The sequence below is a fragment of the Tympanuchus pallidicinctus genome, unplaced genomic scaffold, assembly GCF_026119805.1.
Source record: "Tympanuchus pallidicinctus isolate F22 unplaced genomic scaffold, pur_lepc_1.0 scaffold8, whole genome shotgun sequence".
Lineage (NCBI taxonomy): Eukaryota > Metazoa > Chordata > Aves > Galliformes > Phasianidae > Tympanuchus > Tympanuchus pallidicinctus.
The window spans coordinates 43278755-43305344 of record NW_026294802.1 but is presented as its reverse complement, the minus strand read 5'-3'; the positions used below and the strand labels follow the sequence as shown (position 1 = coordinate 43305344).

The 26590-nt window shown below is 42.6% G+C and overlaps 1 protein-coding gene across 4 annotated transcripts in view; it reads right to left on the bottom strand.

Annotated features, from left to right (window-relative positions):
- PLXNB2 (plexin B2) overlaps nt 1-26590 on the bottom strand; it is a 247415-nt gene that overhangs the window by 207905 nt on the left and 12920 nt on the right. Inside the window, exon 3 of one of the 4 annotated variants that reach the window (XM_052667742.1) lies at nt 12319-12413. The exons of the other annotated variants lie outside the window; for them this stretch is intronic. The gene's annotated coding sequence lies outside the window, so the exon portion shown is untranslated. The remainder of the gene's footprint in view (nt 1-12318; nt 12414-26590) is intronic. 4 annotated transcript variants of the gene reach the window in all.

Sequence of the window (26590 nt, the reverse complement as noted above, 5' to 3'; positions counted from 1 at the left end):
ACGTGGCTCACAGGCACCAACTCTTCGAGGAAATTAGCTGCTAAGCATTAAAGACCTGCTAGCTGGTGATAACAGAAATGTTTTGAGAACTCTGCACACCAGCTTATTTTGGTCAATATCCATAGAAAGAGTATAAGCTTCTCTGACAGTGGCTCCCTCCTCTTGCCAAATCTCTCCTCTGAGCTGCTGAAAGAAAAGGTCACCTGAATTTAACAGGAGTAACAAGGTATTTTCCTAGTGCTCCTTCTTAGAAACAACTGAGCTGCTCTGGCTAAGTGCTGTTTTCTTTTTCTGAGCAACAATAAAGGGATATTCAGCAAGAGGCAGACACCAAGTAAAAGAAATCTCAGTGCAAGCTGTTAAAATTTGGCAAACTTGTAAGCGGCTGAAAATAGAGTCCTATAATGAGAAGTATCAAACAACCTTGATAATAGGCAGCATTACCAGTCTGCTCTATAGTTCTAAATTATATTTTATTACAGCGTTAAATATGCCTGTGCTCTGTTTACCAGTTCCACCATTGCCAACCCAAGAGCAGCTGCTGGCCGATGGCAAATTAGCAAGTTGCAGTTTTCCTGGTGTAGACAAGAGCAGGGTTGTTTCTGGCTTTCAGCAGTCAGAGCAGGTTCATCTCAGCAGTTTTCATAGTGCTGAGCCTGTTGGCATATGGCCACTAACATACTTCTCAGGTGGCTCCCTGCTGTAATGAGGTGGCTTGAACATAAGAGAAGTAAGCCAAAGTTAGATTTTTCCAGAAGCTGGTGTAGATGCAGCCTGCAGGTGATCTTTAAGAAAGTACCACGTACACATTCCAGATTTTTTGCTATTCCACTATAACCTCAGAACAAAAAAATAATCAAGTTTCCACTCAGGAAGGCTATGGCCTTTATTGTATCACAGGGTAAGGTTGAGAAGGCCAACTCCAGAGAGGGGTTCAGGGCAGCTCTGGGCCTTTCTTCTGCTACAGGCTAAGCAATACACACTATGAAGCCAAATCTTGAAGTTCATCAATCTTTTTCATGGGAAAAATGAGCCATATGATTGCACATTCTAAAAGACTGGTACATTGCAGGAACTGAGGAGTTTCAGCCAGTCTCCAAAAAGCTTGTTAGATATAACACGGTAAGTGGAGGAGATGTGCATGGCATCAGCCACCACCCACGACCAGTCAGTCTTTAAGAAAGCCTGCCAGTTCAAGGATAGTCCACAACACTTCAAAGCTATTAAAACTACAGTTCACCTTATTCCTATGGAAATAAACAAAAAGTGGTCAGGGGATGGACACAACACCTACTCAGGCTGCACACAGGGAAGGCAAAATTTGGTTGTTGCAGCTCTGGAAGCAAACCACCAACTCAGAGCCCAGTGCCCAGCTCCAGCAGCACACAGGGTAATGCTCTGCATGAGGACGGACTGGGAGAGCACAGAAGATGATGGCTGCCTGTCAGCGGCTGTGCATTGGGCACCTGCTGCTTCCCCTCCTGCTGTGGTCAGTGCAGGTTGCTGAGGCAGCTGTCAGCACAGCATCCCACTGACAAACACGGGCAGTAAAAGAAATACAAGAAATCAACTTCCTGGCCCAATGAACAAGATGAAGAAGAGGAATAAGAAACCTGGTGCAAATCCCTGGGAACCAGCACCATAGGCTGTGCAGGGCAAGAGCGGCCTCTGAGGCTGGCATTGCTGAGGAAAGGAGTTGTCTTGTGTCAGCCTCCTCAGTGTGTAAGCAGTTCTCAAGGACTCTGGAAGAAGTCTCCTTTCTCTCAGGCAGTAGAAAAATACCACTTTAAAGAGGCATATAGGTGAGTTTTGTCTCTCTGTCAGACTACCAACATTTCTGTGCCACATTCCCTTCTGTCACTTCCTCAGGCACCTTGGGACCAAGGACATGTCGTGGTCAGGGTGTGAGCTCCTTCATCTCTCAGATGGCAATAGCGCTCGTCTCTGTCACACAGCTACAAATATGTCCTTCTGATTCATATATAGCACTCATATAATATCCGGAGAAATAATTTCCAAGCAATGTATCATAACACTGCTGAACTGCTTTAACTACCAAGAACACATCGAAGCAAACAGCACTGCTCAGCCTTTTGCCGTGGAGATTTCAGAAGGAGCACCACAGAATAGCTTGGGTAGAAACCACCGCATTGCCTGGAAGCAGGCAAGTATGTGTTTCTGTGTGCCAGGGGCCAGTTTCTAACTACTGGTACTGTCTGCTCCTTTCTTGCCTGTACATGCACCAGCTGAAATGTAAAATGGGCACTGGACATTTTTCAGAAAGATTAAATAATCTTCTGATCTAGAGAACAGAGGACAGCAGCTTCAGAGGCTGCATGCTCATCCGGTTCTGATGATCAAGTCCCTTTGAGGTATCTCATAGAGAACATGCTCAAAACACCTGTCTGTAACCAGGGCGAATACAAATTTTTCTTCATCCTCTGTTATAACCCCTCAGCTTTGATCTACATTTCCCCCACTCCAGCAGCAAAATTCCATTTCTATAATCCTTTCTGTACTTTTTCCAAAAAGCAGGATCCTCCACTAACCAATTCAACATGGCACCAGCACAAAGAACCAGCTGAACAACTTCCCTGCTTCAGAGACACTTGTTGTGGGACCTCTGTTGTGAGTGCTTGAAGTGTACTCTGAAAAGGATCAGACCATCTAGAACAGGTGAGATTTTGCTTCAGAACCAGCCAGAACCAAGCTGTGAACTGCTGAACTTTCAAACGATCTGAAGAACATGGAAGAAAGGGAGAAACAAATTTCTTTCTAGTAGGAGGTAAATGAGACAAAGAAATAAATAAAACTTGGCCTAAAAATCCAAGTCTCTCTTTCTTACAAGGAAACAGTGAAAAAATAACTTAACAGTTGTGCTGCTTGTTTCTGTGCAAGTTGTACCCCAAATTAGTAGGACTGATGCTCACTGGACTATTCCTTCTCAGCAACAGAGAGGTAGCAGGCTGGGCTTCTGTTTTAGAGCCCAAGTAAAGCTATTCCCTTTATTCCCCCCCCCCCTATTCTAGAGGGGGATTTCTCTACCTATAGAAGGGGGGTTGGAACTAGATGATATTAAAGGTCCCTTCCAACCCAAACCACTCTATGCTTCTATGGTTGGCATTTACTTAATCTGCAGTTCACAGAATCACAGAATCACAGAATTGTAGGGGTTGGAAGGGACCTCCAGAGATCATCGAGACCAACCCCCCTGCCAAAGCAGGTTCCCTACAGCAGGTCGCACAGGTCGGCATCCAGGCAGGTCTTGAACATCTCCAGAGAAGGAGACTCCACCACCTCCCTGGGCAGCCTGTTCCAGTGCTCCGTCACCTCACTGTAAAGAAGTTCTTGCGCACATTTGTGCAGAACTTCCTATGTTGCAGCTTATGTCCGTTTCCCCTTGTCCTGTCTCCACGTACCACTGAAAAGAGACTGGCCTCACCACTATGGCCCCCACACCTCAGATATTTATAAACCTGGATTAGATCCCCTCTCAGTCGTCTTTTCTCAAGGCTGAACAGACCCAGTTCACTTAGCCTTTCCTCATAGGAGAGATGCTCCAGGCCCTTCACCATCTTCGTGGCCCTCCGCTGGACTCTTTCCAAGAGATCCTTGTCTTTTTTGTACTGGGGAGCCCAGAACTGGACGCAGGACTCCAGATGAGGTCTTACCAGGGCAGAGTAGAGGGGGAGGATCACCTCCCTCGACCTGCTGGCCACGCTCTTTTTAATGCATCCCAGGATGCCATTGGCCTTTTTGGCCACAAGGGCACACTGCTGGCTCATGGCCAACCTGTCGTCCACCAGGACACCCAGGTCCCTCTCTGCAGAGCTCACCTCTACCCCTCAGAAAATAATTGTATTAGAAAAATAGCCTTATGAGGTAGGTAGCAAAAAAAGTAACAGTCTTTCTAAAGGCTCTAAATGATATCAGGTGATGTTGCTGAAGTCATATATTAGATCTTTCTAGGCAGCCAGCCTAGCTTAAGAAATTCCCACCTCTAATTACCTACACTGCCATATGCTTCTGTCTCAGCTGTGCCAGTCCTTATGCCCCATGTTGTTACCTGGCATGCGAGGCAAAGTGGATTTTAAAAAGTTAGAAGTTTTTGATATTTTAAAGAAAAGCAATAAAATAATTCATTACAGTATTGTTCTGTGTGTGTGAGTGGCCAAGCAAGCACTCAGAGCAACAGAAACAGGAGGCACTGTCCTTAGGATGAGCCACAGAGAAACGCTTCAGGGAAAAATTATTATAATACGCTGTACTTCCAGACTGCAAAAATACACGAAGCTTGGAATGCAACTGGAACTTGATACACCTGCATTCCAGTTCCGTCTATTTTCCTGTATCAATGATATGTATGTAGCAGAGAGGCCATTTAATGAATATCTTGCAGTGATTCAGTATGAAAGTATTGCTGGTAACTATGTCAGCCAAAGTTAAGAATAGAATATAACCATTAGTTACATGAGCACTGTCCAAAAAACAGGGCAACTCATTGCAGGAAGGTTCTCTGAGGAGAAAAGAAAATGGCAATAACATCCAAGAGCTTTCAAAGCTAAGGCTCCTGAGGTAGTATTTCTCATATATCTTCCTCTCCTACAGCACAATTTATCGGTCTCTCAAAATTGGTAAGGATTTCTCCTTGCAAACCACTGTTTACTTCAAAGGAGCACCCTCCTCACTTGAGAAGTTCCTGTTCATGCAGAAAAGTGCAAGAGAAACTGATTGCCTTGCATTAGAGGAGAGAAGTAGCTACTCTCTTCCAGCTCTCTCACTAACAAAGTGCTCTGCAAATTGAGACAGCTCGCATTTATTAATTGCTCATCACAGATTTCTTGCTGCAACTGAGTGGTTTCTATCAGAAATGTAGGAAGATTTGGGAGTCAGAATGGGAGCAAAAGGCAAAACTCCAATATCAGCTCTGCTAAGAAGACTGAACACGAAGTAAAGAGCTGCAACAAAGCCCAGATGGAGCATACCAGGAAACAGCCAGAAAAGAGTGGAGGCAGCAACCGCAGCAGCTCCCACATCTCTGTGCTGGGCAGAGCACGGCCACCTCTCAGCTCCCTCCCCTCCAAGCCCACAGACTTCCCAGTCTGTAAGCTCCCTTCCCTGCTGCTCTGGCAAGTGCTCTTTTTCCTCCTTCATTCCTTTGCCCCTGCATGTAAACAAACCAGGAAAAGCAGAACACATCTACAGCAGGAAATGGGGCACGGGAAGATCCTGCACTGTGCTAACAAGCATTTCATGCCAGAGCCACCTTTCTGATATTGTTGGAAAATCACTACATGTTTATATATGTATTTATGTACATGGATACCCTTTTTTTTTCCAGTTACCTTCCTACTTTGTTTCTCTCCTTTTCTCCAGCAACACAACCTTAAATGAAATGAACAGCCACTAACAGTGCAAGAATATTACGACTCAACCAGAATAGGAAGCAGAATTGCAAAGTTAATATGCAAGAGCAAAATAACACAAAGCCAACTGAAATAGCACCACTATTTAGCTTTCTTAATGGCTGGCTGCAATCTGTACCAAGATAAAAGGCATCCCGCAAGACTAAGTGATGCTAAGAGCAGGAGGGAAGAACTTCAAAGAACTTGCTTCGTAAATATCTCTCAATATTGCAAGATATTACTCTCAAGTTAAATCAAACCACATCTGCGACATTAGACAATGGCTGAATTGCAGGCACCAAGAACAGAAAAATACCCTACCCTGACTACGACAAGACTGTAGTTATGTGTTCATCTATCACCTCTCAGAAGCAAAGCTCCCATTACCATAGCCTGGGCTGCTGGGTACACCTGGCTCAGGTGCCTCTGGTTTGGCATTGGCTTCCCACCACTAGTCTTTTTTGCTGGGAAACTGAAGGCTTTCAAACACTGAGCCATAGGCTCTGTCACCTCCTCACCCTACAGCCACAGTATTTTACCTGAGCTTTGTCAGGTCACCGTTTTCTGACCAAGTTACAGGAGAAGTTTAACAGCATTTGTTTAAAGTTAAAATGTTTAAGATTTGTTAGACTGAATCATTTGCTCCTATCAGAAGCCAAGGAGCCATTGGGGTTGATGGCTGAATAAATATCATATTCTAAGAAAAATTAAAAGGACAGGAAATAAAGGGCATTAGTATTTTGGTAATATTTAGGAACTGTGAGTGAAGTCACTGTGGCAACTGCAGACTGTTTAACTCAACGCTGACCCCCAAGCAACAGAGCAGATATGTTAACAGAAAATGAAGACTATGCAGAACCCCGACTACAAATGGGCAATGTAAAGTCAGGAAAATCAAACCTATAATCCTATCTAGGAAGTGTCTCCAGCCTGACAAGTTTGGTTAATAAAGGTGCATTGTTTCTTTCAGCAAACCAAGCGTGCGTTAGCTTATTATAGCTAAACATTTCTATTTAAAAAACAATGCTATCCAACTCAGCAAGGCATATTAAACAGTTCATCGTTCTGGATATATCAGCTCCCCTGGTATTTATGGGAGCCAAGACCTGAAGAAAACTTCTATTTAAGAAAGCCACTGATGGCATAAATCCATCATTTTCACATGACCTGCAAGAAAGGACAACCTGAGTTCAAAAGTGTGATGTGAATCTCATAGCAGAGTCAACCCAATTGAACAGTGGCATTATTACTGTAACTAAACAAGATTATACAAAAAGCAGACCCAAAATTTAGGTCACACTGTCAGAATGCAATTTAGAAAACAGTGATTTAAAAGACCATTAAGGTCACAGTGGTTTGCCCGCTTTCACAATCACTCAGTGGAGTGGAGAAAAAAAAAGTGATACTCCAATGCACAAAGCATCGAAGTACCACGTTTAAATAGTGAGAAGTAATCGCACCATTTTGCATTGCTTCTAGAATGAATCTGCTCCTGACATCAACTGCCTACATCTAATGTCATTAAATCAGTAAAAGCTCAGAGTAAAGCAATAGGCTCTATTTACTGACTAGACTTATAGACAGATACTGTAGCCAATCCTTCTAATTTATCCAAGAGAAGGTACAGAAGTGATGATCGTTGTCTGTGTCAGCTTATAGGTGATAACTCTTTCTCCTAGAGCTGATCTGATCAGAGAATGCCAATCTGCTGGATCAAAGCTGCTCTCAGGAACTTGGTAGATTTGATAGGACTGATACAAAGACTCTCAGCTCCCTGATGCGATTCTGACAGCAATTAAACCCAGGGTTCTTCATTTAAATTATCTTCTCTTCTAAGCTGGAATACAGTTTCCAAGCTCAGTCTTTCATGTCCCAAACAACAAATTAAACCATCTTCCAAATCTTTGCTCTCTCCTAACTGTCAGAGCTGCTTCACTTCACAAACAGAGCCAAGGAAAAATAGGAAAGAGAAAGGATAGACCGATTGTGTAAGCTAGTGTGAGCCACTCAGATTAGGCTGAAAACACTCTGTGAGTGCAGGCATCCCTGCAATTAACTGATGAAAGCCACGAGGAATGACCAATGCCTACTCTAGTCAATTTTCTTCATGAAAAAAAAAAAAAAGGACAAATTAATTTCTTGGGCTCACCTGTGTGTGAATTGAGGAAGGAATCCCATAATGCTTAGTTCAACTCAAAATTAACAACAGGCTGTGAACTTTCTTTCGTCTTCTTGTTTGGTTGAGCGCTGGTTTTGGTTCTTTTTTGACCAGCCTCTCACTTTTCATTAGTCTCTCCCTGACTTTCAAAGCAATGAGTACAGGAGCTCACTTCCATCAAGACTGACCCAGGTTTCTTTCAGAGCTAGCCCAACAACTCCCTCTCTCAAGTAGCCTTTGCTGTATTGACCTTCTTTCTCTTGCAACATTTACTCCTCTCTAAGACGCGCCTGGAAAACGTCACATCTAAGACATGCCAGGGAAACCGAAAACGTTACTTTAGCTCAGGAATAACTGAGGACCATTCAGAAATCATTAGACAGACATAGCAGAGACCAAGTAATATACTGAAACCAACTTCTCTAAAGTCACGTTGTTGGTTTGAAAGCTCGATCACTACCGGAATATGGCACAGAATTTTTAATTATATTGCTACTATGAAGTGGTAATGAGCATTAGCTGATGACTCAGAATAATAATTACTAGGTGGTGCTATAATGAAAGTACAATTTTAGAAGCCGTGCAGGTGTTACTTTCTTGAATGATTCAAAAATTACAAGCAGCCAATCCTCCAGCTAATTGCAGATGGAAGTTATGAACATCTAAAATGCATTTTTTAAATGTCCAAAAGGGGCCTCTGAGGAGGCTGTGTCTTAATGCTGCTAACCTGATTGATTTTCAGTGTCCAGAAATAATTCCCCTAGTACAATTTCTGGCTTCTTCACGATGTGTCAAATGTCTGTCTATTAAAAAGGTTAGGTTGTCTGTTCTTGGAGAAAGAAACATTTCAGGCTTGCTTCCATCTAAACCTCCCACAGTCCCCATTTCAGAGTGTCAGTCATTTTATCAGTAGCAGCAGCAGCAATAAATGCCTACTTTCAACAGCAGCATAAGGGTTTTTATATTACTAGGGCTTGCCATATTTTTTCATTTTCTTTAATGACAATAGGAGAGTATGTGTTTGAAAGCAATAAGTAACCCTGGTAAAACTGTTTAGAATATTCTTGTAGCGCTGAGTTTTGGTAACTTCTTAGAAAATACCTGTGATGCAAGGCCTCTCTTCCCATCTGGCTTATTCTTCAGGTTACTCCACCGCACCGCAAATTGAATCAAGAGAAGTTTTCAATGTCTCAAGTTCTAATGACAACACAGCTGACTGGGGATATATATATCACATTTGTACTACAGAGTGTTTCAACATTAAATTGTTTGTGACAGCAATTCAAAAGCACCGAATCTCCCAACTCCATTCTCTCCTGGGTGCTTCAGTGGCTCTTTTTCAATCACTCTTGAAATAGCTGTATAATGGAGTTACGTGGGCCTTGCTATAGAAACGACAGAGAGCTGATAAGTGCAAAAAACTTCACTTTTAGCACATCGTATCCTCCCCCACATCGCTGCTATTTGAACAATTCAATTAAAATTTTGGGTGATAGCGCACTCTTCATTTCTTCCTTAATTAACTGCACGATGCACAAACAGGCAGAATGAGGCTGAGTGAGAAATCCTTCCCCCACAGTTTGCAGGGAGCCCGCGACAGAGGCGAGAAGCGAGGCAGGCTGGGTGTGCTGGGCCAGCTGTCAGGCCGCAGGGATCTCTTGCCACAGGCACGCCTCCCGTGACTCAGGCCCTCGCACCCCATGCCCCACATCACGTTCACTGAGCGGTTACATCATTCCTAAAGCATCTGGTGCTAAGCTAGAAATCAACACCTGGGGATGATGCAGGCATGTACTGCCGTACGGACAGCACCGATTGCTGTCAAAGGTAAAAAAAAAAAAAAAAAAAAAAAAAAAAAATCAGCCTTTTAAAATTAGAGCTGTGGAGTTTACCTGTTTACTACCTCGTCCTGACACCAAAAGCAGATGAATTATCCCACTGTTCAATCTAGCAATGCAGAAAATATGTTTGTACCAGCAGATGGATGAGTTTCATTACTTTGGGACTGGTCTCTTGTACGGAGATGCTGTGTCGATATGGGGCCTTAATAAAGCCAGTCACCTTACTTGTTACCACTGCAAGTAATCTCCACCATCAGTCATATGATTAAGTTATTACATGCCAGATGAACTGCTCTTGCAGATGACGTACACACAGTTGCCATGCCCCAAGCACAAGGCAACTTCCTGTTAGACTTTCCAGTTCCTTTACACACCGACTTCAGAGGCCCATGGTTGGCCTGGGCAGCTCAGCTGTACCGCCAAGCATATCAAGGCTCAGCTCGGGATGCCCCAGCACAGACGTGTTGAGCTAGTTATTACTACATGTGGTCTACAGACAGCAACTTTTTAAGAAATTAATCACATTTGATTCTCTTGAGCACCAGTGAAACAGAAAATGTCATTACATTAATTAATGATATTTAAATGTTAATTTGTAACAGCGTTTGCCCATTATTCCAGCAGGATTTGCTTCTGTTCCTTCAAGCCCTTGAGCCCCCCATCAGGCTAGGAAACTTGAAGCAAGAGAAGAAGGTGGCACTAAATCCAGGCATTCATTTTGGAGCCCCTCTTCACACACGTATGCTGCTGATCAAGCTCAAAACCCACTTGAAAGCCTGTCCAACGTACCCACTGACACGGTGCTAAACCATTCTGAATTCAGATCTGTGACACACACCTACTTGATGCTATTTTTTGTTGTTTATAAACCTGAGAGCAATCTTTAGACAGACGAAACGTCCACTAGCCCAAGATGCTTCCTTGAGAATAGACTCCATCTCACTTTCTGTGAGCAGTCAACATGAACTAGTCATGAGTTTATTTCTGTTTTTAAGGAGAGGAAGCCTTCCCGGGGCAATTCAACTCCCTTGTTTTAGGTGCTTATCTCAGACTCGCATGAATCACCTCAGCCGCTCCCTCCCTCCCCACCCACTAACTATACAGGTAGTCTTAAATAACTGCACAGAACTAGACCTTCTTGAAGACAATCAGGAAAGACAAACTAAATTTAACAGTGGCCAACAGCACCCACTGAGGATCACTCATTTTCTTCTCAAACATCCCAATTTTTCCATATTCTAGAAAAAGTCGATCTCTAAATTTTCTGATTTGGAAGTTGCATCATTAGAAATTACTAGGAGGATTTATTTTCCAAATTACATACACCTCATCTCTGCAATGCATCATTGGTATCTGAAAGCTTTCTGCAGCAGTTTCATGATTTAGCTTTGCCTTGAACAGAAGAAGGGTAGAAGAGGTAACTGGTCATATTTTTCATTTAAGCCTGCTGTCTGATAATAGCACCATTCCTACTAAATACTTATAAATTTCATTCTTGCTTTCACTTTCATCATATCTTCTCTTTTCTCCTTTCCTCCCTTCCCCCAACTGAAAATATACAGCATATTTAGTCCTTTCTTCAAAGAAAAGTTGCCCCAATCTTTTTCGCCCCAAGGTTACTTTTTTCTTTTTCCATTTTTGTTTATGGGGGATAGATAGAACTCTCCGCAGCATGTAAGAGGCTAATATTTATGTATCTAAAGCATCATAGGGATTATTTTGATTTCTGCTCCTGTCCTAGTGTTTCTGATTGTTCTATCTGCTTAATAATCACCACTGCACACTGAGTTGATATAAAACACAACAACTTCAAGAGGGTGGGGATTTCACCCACTTAGCAAAAACAGGATTATTTCCTTTCCCAAGCATGCATTATTTTGCATCTGTTGACACTGGAATTTCATTTGCCACCCCAGACTCAAAAGGCTGTCTGTAAGCCATTTCAGGCAGCTTCCAGTCAGATTATTATAAATAATTTTGTTATCCTCTGTCATCTACTTATAATAAAATCATTGATGAATACGTCAAACAGCTCAGACAACATCACAGATGTCTGAAAGACTTCATCCCAGCAATAGCTTCTATTGAACCAGGAAATTAATCAGGTATTCCAGTTCTTTGTTTCCTATTTTTAACCACTTATCAATCTGTGAGAAGACTTTTCCTTTTATTCCCTGATAATTGTGATTCTAACAGATTTCTGTAAAATACAGCCTGTACTTTAATTTTCAAAGAGTTTTTGACAAGGTGTCATCTAGACCTGCTGTATCCATGTTATAGCTTCCTGCAGAAACTTCAGTAGATTTGTGAGAAACAAATTCCCTTTACGCTGTCTCCTCTATGGTGCATCATATTTCTTTGTTATCTATTCATTTAATTCTATTCCTATTGTATTTCTATCAAACTGCCTAATATAGAAGTCAGATTAACTGATAATCTCCCTGCATGACCCCAAAAGCCCTTGCTAGATGGGTATATTATTGTTTTATTTGAGCGACAGAGTACACTCAAGTAAGACAGAGTACTATAAGCAAATTTTTGTTCTAATTCTTTTAGAGCTCTTGCACAAACAGCATCAAGCTCCAGTGCCCTGTTACCAGAATATCTTTTTCCTTTTTTTTTTTTTTTTTGGTGTGTAAAGCCTTTTAGAACTGACATTTCAAACACAGTCAGGTGACTATCAGACAGGCATGTCTGGTCCAGTGAAGGCAAGTCCCTGCAATTCAGCTGCCTTGAAGATACCAACAGTGGTTTTAGCAAAGTTAATGATCTGTAGTCTAAGGAGCACAGGCATGAGAAAGGAGGGAGTACAAGGTAGAAAGGATAAGGGATGAGTCATACAATTTAAAATAACTGACATCTAAGTTTTCCTCATTGTGGCATCTAATAACATGCATGGCCTCAGCCCACTCACATTAGAGGATATGGGTGTAGCCAGGAGCTCTGCTGTAAATCTATTTCATGAAGTTGCCACCCTCAGTCTCTGCTTCTGCCCTTCTCCTCAGGCCTCTGGAAGGGAAAAAGCACACCTGGTGTTTCAGCAGTCACCTGTCTTTACCTGCAGCACTGCTGACAAATGCAGGAAAGACGGAGGACTCTTGCCAGGGAGCACGGGGACAGAACAAGGAATACTGGTTTTAAACTAAAAGGAGGAGATTTGGATTAGATACAAGGAAGAAATTCTTTACTCAGACGTGGTGAGGCACTGGCACAGCTGCCCAGAGAAGCTGTGGATGCCCCATTCCTGGAGGTGCTCAAGGCCAGACTGGATGGGCCATGGGCAGCCTGATCTAGTAGGAGGCTCATGGCAGGAGGTTGGAACCAGGTGATCTTCAAGGCCCCTTTCAAGCTAAAACTTTCAATGATCCAGTGCTTTAATAGCAGTTCAGCTACAGGTACTGAATTGAAGCTGAAGGCAAATAGGACGCTTTTGCACCCAGCACCCATCCAGCCTGGAAGATGCGGTCACACTGGGTTTCTGTGCCACTTGACAAGGTGGAGATAAAAACAAATAGTTCCATAAACTTCAGTACACAAGTTAGTTAGTCCTGCATTTAGGATGGTGACAGATATAGCTTACGCCCATCAGAAAATGAGGAAGGAAGTGGTCAGACTGAGTTTTGATGGGATCACCACTATTTACACTGGTGAACAGTATCATGGTTTGCAGCAGTTGCGCAAACCCCAAATGCTTCAAGAGCTATGATTCAGATGGATGTCTTCTCATTAAAAAAAAAAAAAAACCCACAAAAACACAGTGCCAAAAGTACAAGAAGTATCTCCATTATCATGTTGTGATATTTGAGCAGCTATGTGCTTTTACTGTTTTTATTTGTCTTTTGCTACAGCTGTTGAAATGAAGGAATTTAATTGAAAGCTAGAATTATTTCTAATACGACTCTGAGGTACTGCGTTTAAAAGTAAGTGAAATATTGCAAGATTTATGATAGATATCAGACTTCAGACCACACTAAGTGTGGCAATGCTGGAGCTTTGGTTTTTGGATCGAGATGAACGAGGCTTTCAGCTTACAACTAAGTCTTTCAAAAATGCACTTGTACAAGCATTGCTCAACATCATGTCAATTCAAAGAGGCCAGGATTTCCAAGGCTGAATCACTTTTACATCTCTATCAGAAAATATACAATTCAGGAAAGCCCAAGTACTGAAAATTAATTGGTTTTAGCAAAAGGTCCAAGCAGAATATAACTCTGCAATCCACTGCAATAATTTAAACACTGCCAACATAAAAAAAAATTCAGTACTGCAATTATAACCACATATTTGGAATAACACCCAAAAAGCTAGGAAAATTGTTATTATGCTCAGAGGATTGCTGATTCTTCCATACTGATGAAAAAACAGGTTTAAGAAGCTAAATTGGTAGCACATAACACAAGTAAGTAGATTTTGAAGAAGCCGTGGGAATTCTGCAAATTCATTTTTGTGAAGTACCCACATGGGATTGATCGACCGCCATGCTATATTAGCTTCATTAGCAAGGAGTTATAACAATAACCCAGAAAGAGCAGAAGTGAGTTGTTTTTTTCTTTTCTCCCTTACACACGGTTCTTCCAACAACTTCCTACCCATGGGAATGAGAAGAAAAGTCTCCTTCCCCATAAAGAGAGCCTATGTGAAATTTTCTTCTTGAGATTAACAAAGACATAGGAGACAAAACTGATTACTCCATGAACGAGCAAGCAAAGTAGCTGTCAGTCAGGCCAGGCAATCTTGGTACAAACAGAGGATGATTACTGCAAAACACGTAGTTTGACATGCTGACAGAAATCACTCTTGTCAAGTTGTATTGATACACAGTGACTTGCAGGCTACTTTGGGTCCTCTACTTCCCTAAACTTATTTTATTTTCATGACTGTAAGTGCTGAGTGACATTTTTCTTATGTCCTCAACACGGTGGTTGGGTTTTTTTTTTTTTGGTATGATTCATAATCAGATGCTTTGAAATATATATTTTTTTCCCCTGATTGCTTAAATGAATGTGTCATTGTCACTTGGGAACAAGCAACAAAAAGCATGAACGAGAGCATGTTCAATGCTGTGAACAAGGCCAAATATTTTTGGATCTCTGTCTTCTAGCACTACCAGAAATATTTCAAAGTTTCTCCTCTAGACCTTGCTCTCTGCTGCAAAATTCTACCCCTCACTGAGAATTCAGAATTGGATGTGCCAATTCAGCCTTTCATTTTAATTAAATCTAAGAATCGGGAGTTATTCAACATTATTTTATACTGCTTAGAGCCAGTAATTGGACTCCATGTGCCTCTTCGCTTTGCAGCCAAGGGCATAATTTTGGCAGGTTCACATAGCATTTGCTCACAAGCACAGAGTACACAGATCTTTTGAGCCAATTGGGACACAGCTAACAGATGCTCAGAGAGGATGTTTTCTCTTCTCCCCCCCACCCCCCTTAATATAAGGGCTAGGGCTCTCTCTGGCTGTTAGAAAGGATTCATCATTGAGGTGTGTGGAAAAATTAAGACCTAAATATAAGCTCGTTAGCAAAGCAATTGTAATGCAGTTAATGCCAAAGTCTTTTCTTGGATTACAGTAAACTTAGGTCCAGTGGAGTAAAAATGGCATCACTAGGAATGAGGATGGGCTGGGTACCACTGAGTGGGCCACCACACTCTGCACACTCATCCATCCACTCGCCCAACTGCAGGCAAGCTGGGAGCATGTTTGTGCATGGAGGTTAAAATCAAACCTCCAAAAAAAAAAACATTAAAAAAAAAAAAAAAGGCATCCCCAGATTAAAACCTTTCATTGAGTGCCTGGCTTAAAGTGCAGCCAATTGAGAAGCTGGACCAGCTGAGTGCGGAAACAGCTGCAGAATGATAGAGAGAGCAGCAGAGAGTGGGGGCAGGGTAGAAACACTTTACTGTACCCCATCCCAAAAAGAAAGGGAGCAGCGCTCTAACGGACAAAGAAAGCCAACTGTATCAGAAGTCCCCAGGAGCTAACCCCACCTGCTTAGTGCATACTTAAACATGACGTGCAGGTCTTGCCAGCAGTAAGCCTTTGTCATCCTCTGTGTGCTTTCTCTCACACAGGCCTGGTTACAAAGCAATCAAAGTTCTAACCATACTACAAACCTCAGCTATTTAGAAGAGATAAATAAGGCACAGTTTTGATTTTTAAGCACAGATTTAACTTGCTGCACCTTCACAAGCTAATCTCAGGAATAGAGAAATTGTTAGTTTTCTAAAGAAATGCTGCGGCTCTCTCCAATTGCTTGACTCCAGAAACTGGCAATTTAAGCTAGGGATAAACTATTGAAAGATAACATACAGACCAGCAACAACCTTCGAGAAATCTCTCCCTCCCCAAAGCTTCCCCAAACAACTGTCAACCAGCTTCTCTCACAAACATTGCTACACAGCATGTCTCCATGCTCCTCTCAGATACCGAGCAGCAGCCAGGCAAGATGCCTTTTAATCCCATCTCTCTGCTGCTCATACTCTTATCACCTCAGGAAATAAAACCCACATCAATCTGTCCCCTAACATTTTAATCAATGGTGGTGAATATGAGCCAGTGCCTAGACTAGGTTTCCCAAGCATGGTGAGACCTCATCTTCAAGGTGCAAAGCAAGCAGTACGCAGTGCACTTCATTCATGTCAGTAATCTCTAAAGAATCTCTTTTACCAGCTCTGGAAAACAGCACCATTGCTTCACTGAAAAAAAGACAATGTACAGCCTGAACTAGCAAAAGAGTGTAATCGTCATCTGGACACTTGAAAATAGGAAAGTTGGAGGAGACAGAATATCTATTGCTTCTAAATATTTATGAATATCTATGGCTTCCAAACGTGTCCCTGAACCACCTCATGCCTGCCAGAGCATTTTGGAGCTAATCATCGCCAGAGGTCCCATGAGCTGCTTCCTGGTGGGAAGCTGAGCTGCAGAGCCCTGGCCTCTGGCCAGCCCATTCCAGGACCACCCTCCCACGGCCAGCTCCAGCCGATGGGGCTGATCCATAAGCATGAGCAGCTTTCCTAGTCCTGAAGAGGAAATGGTGTCAGGTTGCTTGGACCCATCACTCACTTCTCCACCACTTCTGAGCCATTTTTCTCCACCGTTTTCTGATTTGCAGCTCATCTGTGCCTAAAGGCAGAGTAATCATTTGCTTTGAGCAGAGAAGAAAACCATGAAAACTATAAACTTTCTAAACATCCCTCCTGCCAACACCTGTCATCCACTTCCACATTTCCTTTTTGCTCTGTTTTCATTTAAGGTATTATATGACTCAGACGAGGCCTCCACAGCTTCAAAAGAATTCCTATGTCTGACTGTCTCAGCTTTATTAAAAGTAACTGAGCCATTGATCATCATCAGAAGATGTATTCTCAGGAGAAATGATATCATTTGTACACAAATAATCCAACAAGCACAAACACTCCACCAGCCTCAGATAACAGGAAAACTACGCGGGGGAGGAGAGAACCCCCCAGAACACATTCAGATCATCTTAGAGATAACAAATGGAGAGAGTCACACCTTTATGAGCAGATGGGCTAACAAGAAGATGCTCTTCCAAAGGAAGAGAGAGGGGGAGAATTCATTTTCTTTTGCTGTTGTCAAGTCTTTAAAGGCAATTTCATGCTGCTGTCTAAGGAGGCGAGCAAGCAAGACTGCTGATCCCTAATACTACCAATTCCCTACCTTCAGAGAGTTGTTTGTTGTTTGTTTGCTTGCTTTTAATCTGACAATTTCTGTCCACAGTCCTGTGTCCTCCATTTCATGACCAAATTCGTGAGGGCTGGAGAAGGGGATGCATGATTGCATGGCAACACCTGTGAGAAATCTAACTATTTTCCTTCCTCTACTTCCAGCTAGCTACAGACAAACAGGATCAGCCTGTCTGGGATATGAAACTGGCTTCTAGAGAAACACATGAATAAAGATCAGCACCATGGATTAGAACACTAAAGAGTGAAAGATGCTATATAAAAGTCCACTGAAGCATCTGCCAGCTATAATCACTCATTTTTCAGGAGTAATGGACTAAATATCCATAAAATAGATACAAAGACCTTTGTTTTTTAAAAATGCTTTCATGTGAAGGATCAATGTTTCATATTGGAAAACTTAATGGACAAATCCTGGCAAACATTTAACATGAATACAGTGCAGGGTCAACAGCTGCTGCTGCTAGAGTAAAGCAGCTATCATGCAATTTTGTTTTGTGGATACATGAAGATGTTGAAACCTGCACCAGATACTCTGTGTTTCCCAACCAAGAGTGTGTTTGGCATATCCAGTTTATAACCTCGCAAACCAGAGAAGCCACTGAGATATGCAGAGGTTATCAAACAGAAAGCGGGCTTCTAATCAAGAACAGCCCCAAAAGAATAGACAAAACTGAAGTCTTTCTGGTCTGCAGCCAGAATCCTCAGTTCTTAGAAATAATGACTTAGCAAGAACGTGTCTCTGAATCAGCTGTGGCAATTGTTTGTTGTTCCAAGAAAACCTGGGAAAGCATTCTTTGAAGAAACCATTATGCAAGGAGGGGAAAAGAGAAACAGATCTCAATTTATCCTTACTGCTGGGAAAATACATCATGTGAGCCAAAACATGTCAGCTAGCCACCTAAAAGCCCAGCTGAGTTGGTGCCCTGAGGTGAAATTCCGCTTACTTAGGTTTGCACAAAGTATGTGTATCAGGGGCTCAATGCTTTGGAGGCTGAGAGTTTGCACTGGTGGATAAAAGTGCTGTAGGAGAGAAATGGCAGCACTGCCATGTGGTTCTTCAAAAGAAATGCTGTAGCAGTCAGCTCATCTAAACTCAAGCAGCTTCTCTAGGCGGTCTGGAGTTTCCTTTGAAGTATGTATCTACAAGCACATATGGTCCTGGAGCATATCCACACACATTCACCAGAAGGGAACGAGAGTGGGTGGAATACATAAGACTACCCCTAAGAAAGGGAGTAGGAAGAAGAGAGAATAAAAATTCTGACATAAACAAACAGCTGCTATTTCTAGCCCTTCTGGTTGAACCCCTCCTCCAGCCCTGATGCCACCCTGCAAGAAGCCTTGTTAAAGTTAAAAGACAACTGGAGAAATAAAAGCATTTTTACAACCCAGTTATGACCACTTAAAAACATACTGTAAATCTATTCACTGCTTAACACACCAGGTACATCCAGCAAATGCTTTTGCTCAGTGTGTATCCAATGTAGCTTGATACTCTTCATGTAGCTTGAGTGTGCACATTCAAGCAATAAAAAATTAAATAAACCAAGTCTGGATTAAACTCAGTCCACAATAGCAAGGAAAAAAAAAAAAAAAGAGAGAGTAATTACTGACAGTGGCTTGGTTAAGCTTAGGAAAGCTTAACAGAAAAGGATTTTTCCTTAATTGCCATCTCTAACCTTTTATCCAAGCTCAGTGGGTACATTACCTAAGTCAGCAGGAAGTTTAGCCACTCCACATGAAATTAATAACATTTATGGGCTGACCCATCACCCACAGCCTTCTCAAAGCTTTTTAGAGCAAGAGCTATGAAGATGTTTGTCCTGTCATCAGGAAATGGTCTGTGCCACTACTTAAAACAAAACAACACCCCCCTACTTCAGCAGGCAGTAGTCCCCAGGGACCAAACCTTCCTCTCATGCAGTCTTGGGAGTAAACTGTTCTGTTGAGCAAGCTTACCTACTAATTACAGGAATGAAAACAAGCTTCCCAAGAGCAGCACATCTCATCCAATGTCCCACAAGGAGCCTGTGGGGTGGCAGCTCTAACCTCATCAGATTATCTCCTACCATGCCCACTTGTCCCACAGAGCATCTGGTGCCCTAAAGCAGGAGCTTCGCTGTTGACCTCAGCACAGCAACCTCCTGTCCTTGTAAACACAAGTTGGACGTTGCACCCATCCCTCCACAGAACAGAGGCTCACATTTAAGGATGAATTTAAAGCTTGGGTGCCTGCAAAATGGCTGTGGAGTCACCCCACACACCAAGCCAGAACTGTCAACTCAACTTGGTATTCAAGCAAGCGGGGAACGAGATAAACTCGTTTAACCAACACTGACCCAGTTTCACACTGGAAAGGAGCAAAACAGGCAGAAGAACTTAAAATGTATTCCTTATGTGATGCTCTTCATCTGTTTTGAAATGGCAAGCATAAAATATTTGAGTCCCTGTGATAAAATTCTAGCCAAAAAACAGGTTAGTGCTCTGACTTAACAAAATTATGTTGAAAACCATTAATGCAGAAAACAGCACACATGCATTATAAGGTTGTGCTCTCTTTTCAATGTCATCAACCACGAAAAGAATAAGAAAAATCAAAAGAAGGACAAACAAGGATGGCTGGGAATTGATTGCCGCCTTTGAAATGTTTAGTGGAACAGTTGGAATAAGAAGCTGACTGCAGCTGAACTGAAAAATCACTGTGTAGCTAGATTACTCATCTACTGTTAAACCAAATTAAAGTTTTCTTCCCACAGGCAATGCTGAAGATTTCAGAGAACCCATAATTTATAACACTGAAAAGTTTAGAAGAAAACTCTGCAAAACTGAAATGAATTTTGGACATAATGGGCAGGAAAACAGAGAACAGATGAAAAGTGATGATGCTTGATGCAATGAGGGCTGCACGCAGCATGCAGCAGGTAACTAGAGGAGGAGGCTGATGAGCTGCATTAGGAGTGTTCACCTTCCTCCCTTCCCAGCTCCAAACAGCCTCCTTTTTCTCTTCAAGCTGTTTACAAGTTTTCATTTCAAGCTGCTACATGGTACCAGAGGCAGTAAGAATGAGCATTTGCAGCAGCCGTACCCTTATTGTAGCCAACATAGAGAAGCACTATCAATAGGAATTTGAATAGGTGATTCTCCTTAGCATTTTTCATAATTAGGCAGCTAACTCATTTATACAAAGCATGAAAAGTGAGTGTGCAAGACCTTTTGGCTAAGCACTGCAGTAAGTGCTTTATTCCAATCTATTTTCCAGGAGCGATCACACTTTGGATGGAAGCCCACTTCAAACAATTTATTTTTCATGTCTGGACAAGGCAATATAACTTCTACACAATTTAATCTCTTTGCTAAAAGATTTAGCCTTTATAGCTGAAATGCACAAGCTTAACAATAAGGTTAAAATACCCAGGATGCTTAAATCTGAGAAATGCATTTGCTGGCTGTAGTTCAGGACTAGCAGAAGCAGTTGGCTGCAGCACGGCGACTCGGTTGAGGCCTGCCAGGCGCTTCGCCTGACTCCTCGCTGTCGCCTACTGAAGAACAACCACTTCAAGCCGGGCACACAACCGGCCACAAAACCCTGTAATTACCAGCAAAGCTCAGTCACCAAGGCTTCTCCAAAAAGTTGGGGAGCAGCCACCGCCAGGCCTGGCTCCTCGGGTCGGGAAGGCTGTGCAGAGGAGCCGCCGATCGCCTCATCCTTCATGCTTTCCCACATGGCTGTTTCCTTCTGTTCTCCAGCTGCAATGAGCAGGCTGCAATTTACCTCCTCGCCCTCACCCTCAAATTTGTTTGGATAAACAAGCTCGCCTTTGTTCTGAGCTGCTACTACATTTACACATTGTATTGTAAATCAGCCCGTATAAAGTGAGGCAGGCCCTTGAACAAGACACTAGCTTGTTTGTTCAGACTGGAATTAAACCAGTAAGAGGCACAGAACTCCTCTTATAAACAAGAGTCTGGAAACAATTGGTTTTTAAAAGGTGAGAGGTTTTAAAAAGTTTACTAAGCAAACCTAGCTGGTTACAGCCTATGGAGTCAGCCTACACCAAGTTCAAGGCCATATAAACTGCCAAAGCAGTACTATTTCTGAAGAATCCTTTAACCAGTTTAAAAGCTTGCTTTTTCTGTCTTTCAAGAGCCCAAGAACTATTGGCAAGTGATTTAGCTTTTATTGAGTACACAGGGAGAAATTATTCACAGAGGAAGGCAATTAACTATTTACCTTGTCTATTAAAGACAAGAGACCTAAATAGCATCCAGATGATACAGGATAAACAGCAGGAAAAAAAAATCACAGTAATAACAGTTGAGCACAGGAATACACATCTGTACAGCCCTTCCCATCAGAGGTCTGGAGTACAGTCCAACAATATCTGCAAGAAATGGCTTCAATGCTGCTGACCTAGCCTTGAAGCAGAGAATGGACTTTGTATACAGCCTCTTTAAGACCCTCTCCAAACCTGCTTGCTATTATTTTAAATAAAAGTTGTTTGCCAAGCATTTCACATGAGTTCAGAAAGGTCCAGCAGAAAAGAGATCAAAAATGATCACTGCTTGATAGCTGCCCAGATTTTCTGGAAAGCTGCTTCTATAACCCCTTAACTGAGCACACATAACGAAAAAAAAATAAAATTTGCCAGGATTAAGTTGCATCTGATGTTGTCTGCAGTCCAGAACTGAGGCCCTCAGATGGGATGCTATGGAGAAGCAACTGGATACATGCAGGAGGTCATGCACCACTGCAGACAGCCCTGCATCCTGCTTAAACATCACGCCCAAAAAATTAATCTCAAATGTGAGTATGACTGGAAAAAATATTTTTATCTTTTTCACTAATGTAAAGGAAGAAGGGACAGAAATGTCATGGATTTTGATTTAAAAATTATTTGCCCTGATACACAGTAAGCATGTTAAAATAAAGTTTGCTACAGACTCTTTTCTGTATATCTACCACCTGTGCTACAGAGAAACTCCATACTTCAGTAATTTCAGATTGAAAGAGCAGACAAAATGCATGCTCCTTGTTCCACATTCTGGAAGTCACGGTATCACTGCCCAAACTGCAATTCTTGTCATGTCCAACAGCACACACGCCCAACAGGCAAAGGCAGAACTGGGAGGCGGGTTCCAATGCCTGCTTGCCCAGCCTCTGCTCCGCCACCAGCACCAATGGGCCTTTATGCACTCCTGACAGCAGTGGCTGCCCCAGGAAAGTCCCTCACATCCTCACTGGGCAGAGGGTAGCAGAGGGTCACCAAACCTTTCCATCTAGCACTGAGCACTGCATCCTGCTCTGCACTTCCACCCCTGCCTGAACATGTTGCCTCTTGCTCAGTGATCTACCTTTTGTCCCACTTTTCGGTCTTCAAACAGGTCATTAGTGGATTAATCAGGACTGGAATGCATCCCTGGCGTCAATCATCTGTTGGAGCATGACCTCCTTCCTCTCCCAAGTTGCTCTTTGCACCTTCTCTCTGTTGTTTTCCTTTCCTCTCTCAATAGTATTTTGTACAGGGACTCATTTGTTTCCTGCCTTTCACGTGTATACAGAATCACAGAGGGGATAAGGTGGAAAAATACCTGCAGGACACGCAGAGCATAAGCCTAGGAACATGTCCAAGTGGCTTTTGGGTATTTTCAGAGGGAGACTCCACAACGTCCCTGGGCAGCCTGTGTCAGTGCTCTGTCACCAGCACAGTAAAGAAACACTTCTTGGTGCTCATGTCACCCGAAGATGACAAACCAGACAGAGAGAGGCTCTTACAGGACAAGCAATGCTCTGACCTGAAGCCAGATCCATTTCCGAACAGAGCAAACACAGGCTACATGGAAATGGTGTTTAAGGGAATGAAAAGAAGCCATGAAACCATCAGCGGCCAAAGGTCTTTAAACCCTGTAATTTGTGCCATGAAGAGAGATTACAGCCCATCTGTCCCAGCTACAGCACAAAGGAATTCAGAGTTACTCGTACTTCCCTTCCCCGCCTCTCCCAGCCTCCTGCCTAGACAATACGTAAAGCCAATATATACAATTATGTACCTAACTTCTTTGTGTGATCTGCCACTTCACCATTGCTTCTGTCCTTGCAGAAACCCAGGCATTATGCTTGGAAAATAATACATTATCTAAAATAATTCCCTGAAATCTGACATGACATGTGCTTTTCCCAAGTTTTAGTTTGTGCTGATGGCACTGAGCACTCCAGCATTAAGATTTATTTATTTCCTGCGTGGAGATAGTGCTGCAAGAACATGGGAAAAACACATCCGTGCACTCTGACAGTAAACTCTTGCACTAAATATCAAGGTGACTCTGCCAAATTAAGGAGACTGTAATATATTTTTAAATGCCTCAGTTCAAACACCCCCTCAGAATGTTACTCATAACAGGATTTTAAATACCTATTCTTTGACATACACACATGATATCTGCCTACTCTTCATCTTTGCTCCATTTTAGTTCAAAGTAGGTAATATTTACCAAATCCACTTGGTATTTTATTAGGCTCTGCAGAAGTTGTGAGGACCCTCAGGGCACTGCAAGTCACCCACACGTTACCCACATGAGGCCAACACACACCCACAGATCCCTCAGACATGAAGAAGGAGAAGTTTCAGCTGGATCTCCCAGAGAGCAAAACCTGCTGTCCCAATGGGCAGCACAGCCCAGCCCTCAGTTCTGGAACCCATCTCATCTTCTGGAGGTTGTGAGTGCACGGTGAGAATATGGATTTCTATTTTGAAACAGCACACAGCTCAGCCTGTCACTTCCCATTGTAAGAATTTCTTATTCTGACAACTAGGGGAAAACTTGACCAAAAGGCTTATAACAGCAAGACCACACTGAGTCCTGAACAAAGAAAAACATGCTTAAAAGCTCTTGACTAGTATCACTGGGGTGCATGCAGACAATAAGCAGATTTAAGAGGCTTTTCTATGTTCTGTTTCTTTTCCTATAGGATGGCTAAAATCCAGAGCAAAATTATTTAGCAAACAAACTGAAAATAAAAACAAATCAACATTCCCCACACCACTATCTCCACTAAGACACAAAGAAATAACTCTATTCATTTTCGTGTTTCCAAACAAAGGCAGGCAAGAAGAAAGCAGACAGCCTTGGAAGCGCAGGCACTGCCAGAGGAAGGGACATCAGGCACCCAGCGCCCGCCATGCCCCCATCTCGACCCTGTGCCGACCAAGTGACTTGAAATGCCCGGGGTCCAGCTTTGCACATCAGCAGAGTGGGGATAATAGCAGGTCTTTCCATCACAGGGGTGTTACAAAGATCAATTAGTTAATGTCTGAAAAGCGCTTTGAAGATATAGCAGGTGGTGAGCATTATTATGCAAATAATGTGACTTAAGAAAATCACAAGTGCTGGATTAATACTAATCCCTTTGATATTTAAAAGACACCATTTTTCATATTTTAAAGCAGCGCACATTTATGCTATACATTTCCACTAGTGCTGTAACAACAAATTTTAACCTTTTCTTCCTGTACAGCTTAATACATAAAACTCTTCTGGAGACATCTTTACAAAATGGGATCTTTAGAGCCGGAAATAGTGGCAGAAATTATGCGTGTTGATGAACTGGACAACTAAATCCTATGCAGGAGTATTTCTCAGAGGATAGTGTGTCACACTAACTTGCTGTAACAAACACTGCAGGGTCTTTCGGTTTTAGGGCTTTTTTTTGGAAGCACACTAATTTCACGCACAGAAGCATTTGTAAAACAATATAGCTGCTGTATAATTATGCCCTGTTATGTGGTGGAAAGAGGGGAGAAAAAGAGAAGGATACGGTTCTTTCACTCCTTCAAAGGATGTATTATTTGAATTGCAAAAAAAAAACCAACAAAACAAAATAACCTCCTCCTCCTCCCCCCCCCCCCAAAAAAAATGAAACCCACAAAACAAACACCAACACCCTAATGTCTCATAATCTCATTTGGTGTTGTGCTTCATACAAAGATCTGCAGGGCCTCCCAGGCGATGAGACCTGGCAGCATCTGCTCAACACTCAGCAAACATCTGCACAGCCCCTCCTGCACTAGGTGTGCAGGGTGAGGGTGGTGGCCCCAAGACATCCTACAAATCCAGCTCACATTTCCACTGCAGAATGAAACCAGAGACAGGCAAGTGCAAGGAAGCACAGGAGTTGAGAGCAGAGACAGGAGATGGGACCAGGACAAAAATGTATCTGGGCAGGGTTGTCAGAAACCAAGGAGAGAGCAGAGCCAAAGAAAGACACTCCCCTGGTTTCCAACCTTGCATTTGAAACCAGTTCTCTCTTTGAAAGCAAGACAATTGCCAGTGCAGAGAACTCCCCAGTGCAATAAGGACTTGCACTGCCAGCCCCCCCTTTCCCTGAGGAAGCCTGTTTCTCATCTCCTGTACCGTAAAATTTAGTGCAAACCAGCTGGTGTGTTCTGTGTAGAAATCTGCAGAATATTGCAGCGATTAAAACCAGCTTAATACTAACCTCTTTGGAATGCATGCCTGAAATTGATATTAATGAAACAAGATCAGATATTAATATTCTGTACAGCAGGTTCCTCAAGCTGTGCTGCAGCACCAAATCAAATCTTTTCCCAAGTTGACATCCAAAATACAAACAGAGCATGGCAGTTGGTATTGACATGGGAGGAAGCAGCAGGAGTGTTTTAAAAGTTTAGAAGCTCTGAAGTTTGCAGTTATAAGAAGCTCAGCTTCCTTTCCTACCACCTTTTCCCCAGCAATATTAATGGCTATTCAATGCAATAATAGGATCTGAACTATAAACTTCACTGTTGTTGTTGTCTTTTTTAATCTCTCAGTCAATATTAAAAGCATTTGGTACTCTTTAGGAGGGAGGAATGATTTTGCATTCTAGGAACAGTGAGATGTTTGCATAGCTACCAGAGAACACTGGTGAAGGATTTGCTTTACATCCTCTGCTCATAATTGATGTTGTGATACTTTATTTTAAATGGACCTACTTCTACAGATTCACAATTTATTTTTATTGCACAAGCACACACTCAGTGTAATCTCAGCACATTCTCATCGGCTGGAGTTACACAATTTACATACAACATAGGTCCAAACCACCACCTGAGGGTCATTCTTCAGCCAAGAGGAGACTCTTCAGAATCTCTGAACACAAAGGCCTGAGGACCAGTGATTCCTACTGCTGGGTCTGCCAGCACTGAGCAGTAAATCTACACTTTTGACCCTGAGCAAGTAAGAATAGCCCTGCCCTTCACTTCACTCTCCTGTAAAAGGAGAGCAGCTTCCCTCTCTGAACAAGAGCCAGCAGGCCACCTGCTGCAGAACAGCACCCAGCCCAAGTGAAGAAGAAGGTAGAATGGTGCTTCTTTTATTATCACAGAGAATCAAAACCTGAAGGAGAAAGTGAGTTTCTCCCTTGAGTACCCCCAGCCTGGTTGAGCATGCACACAGAAGGTTTGGTGTCCCCA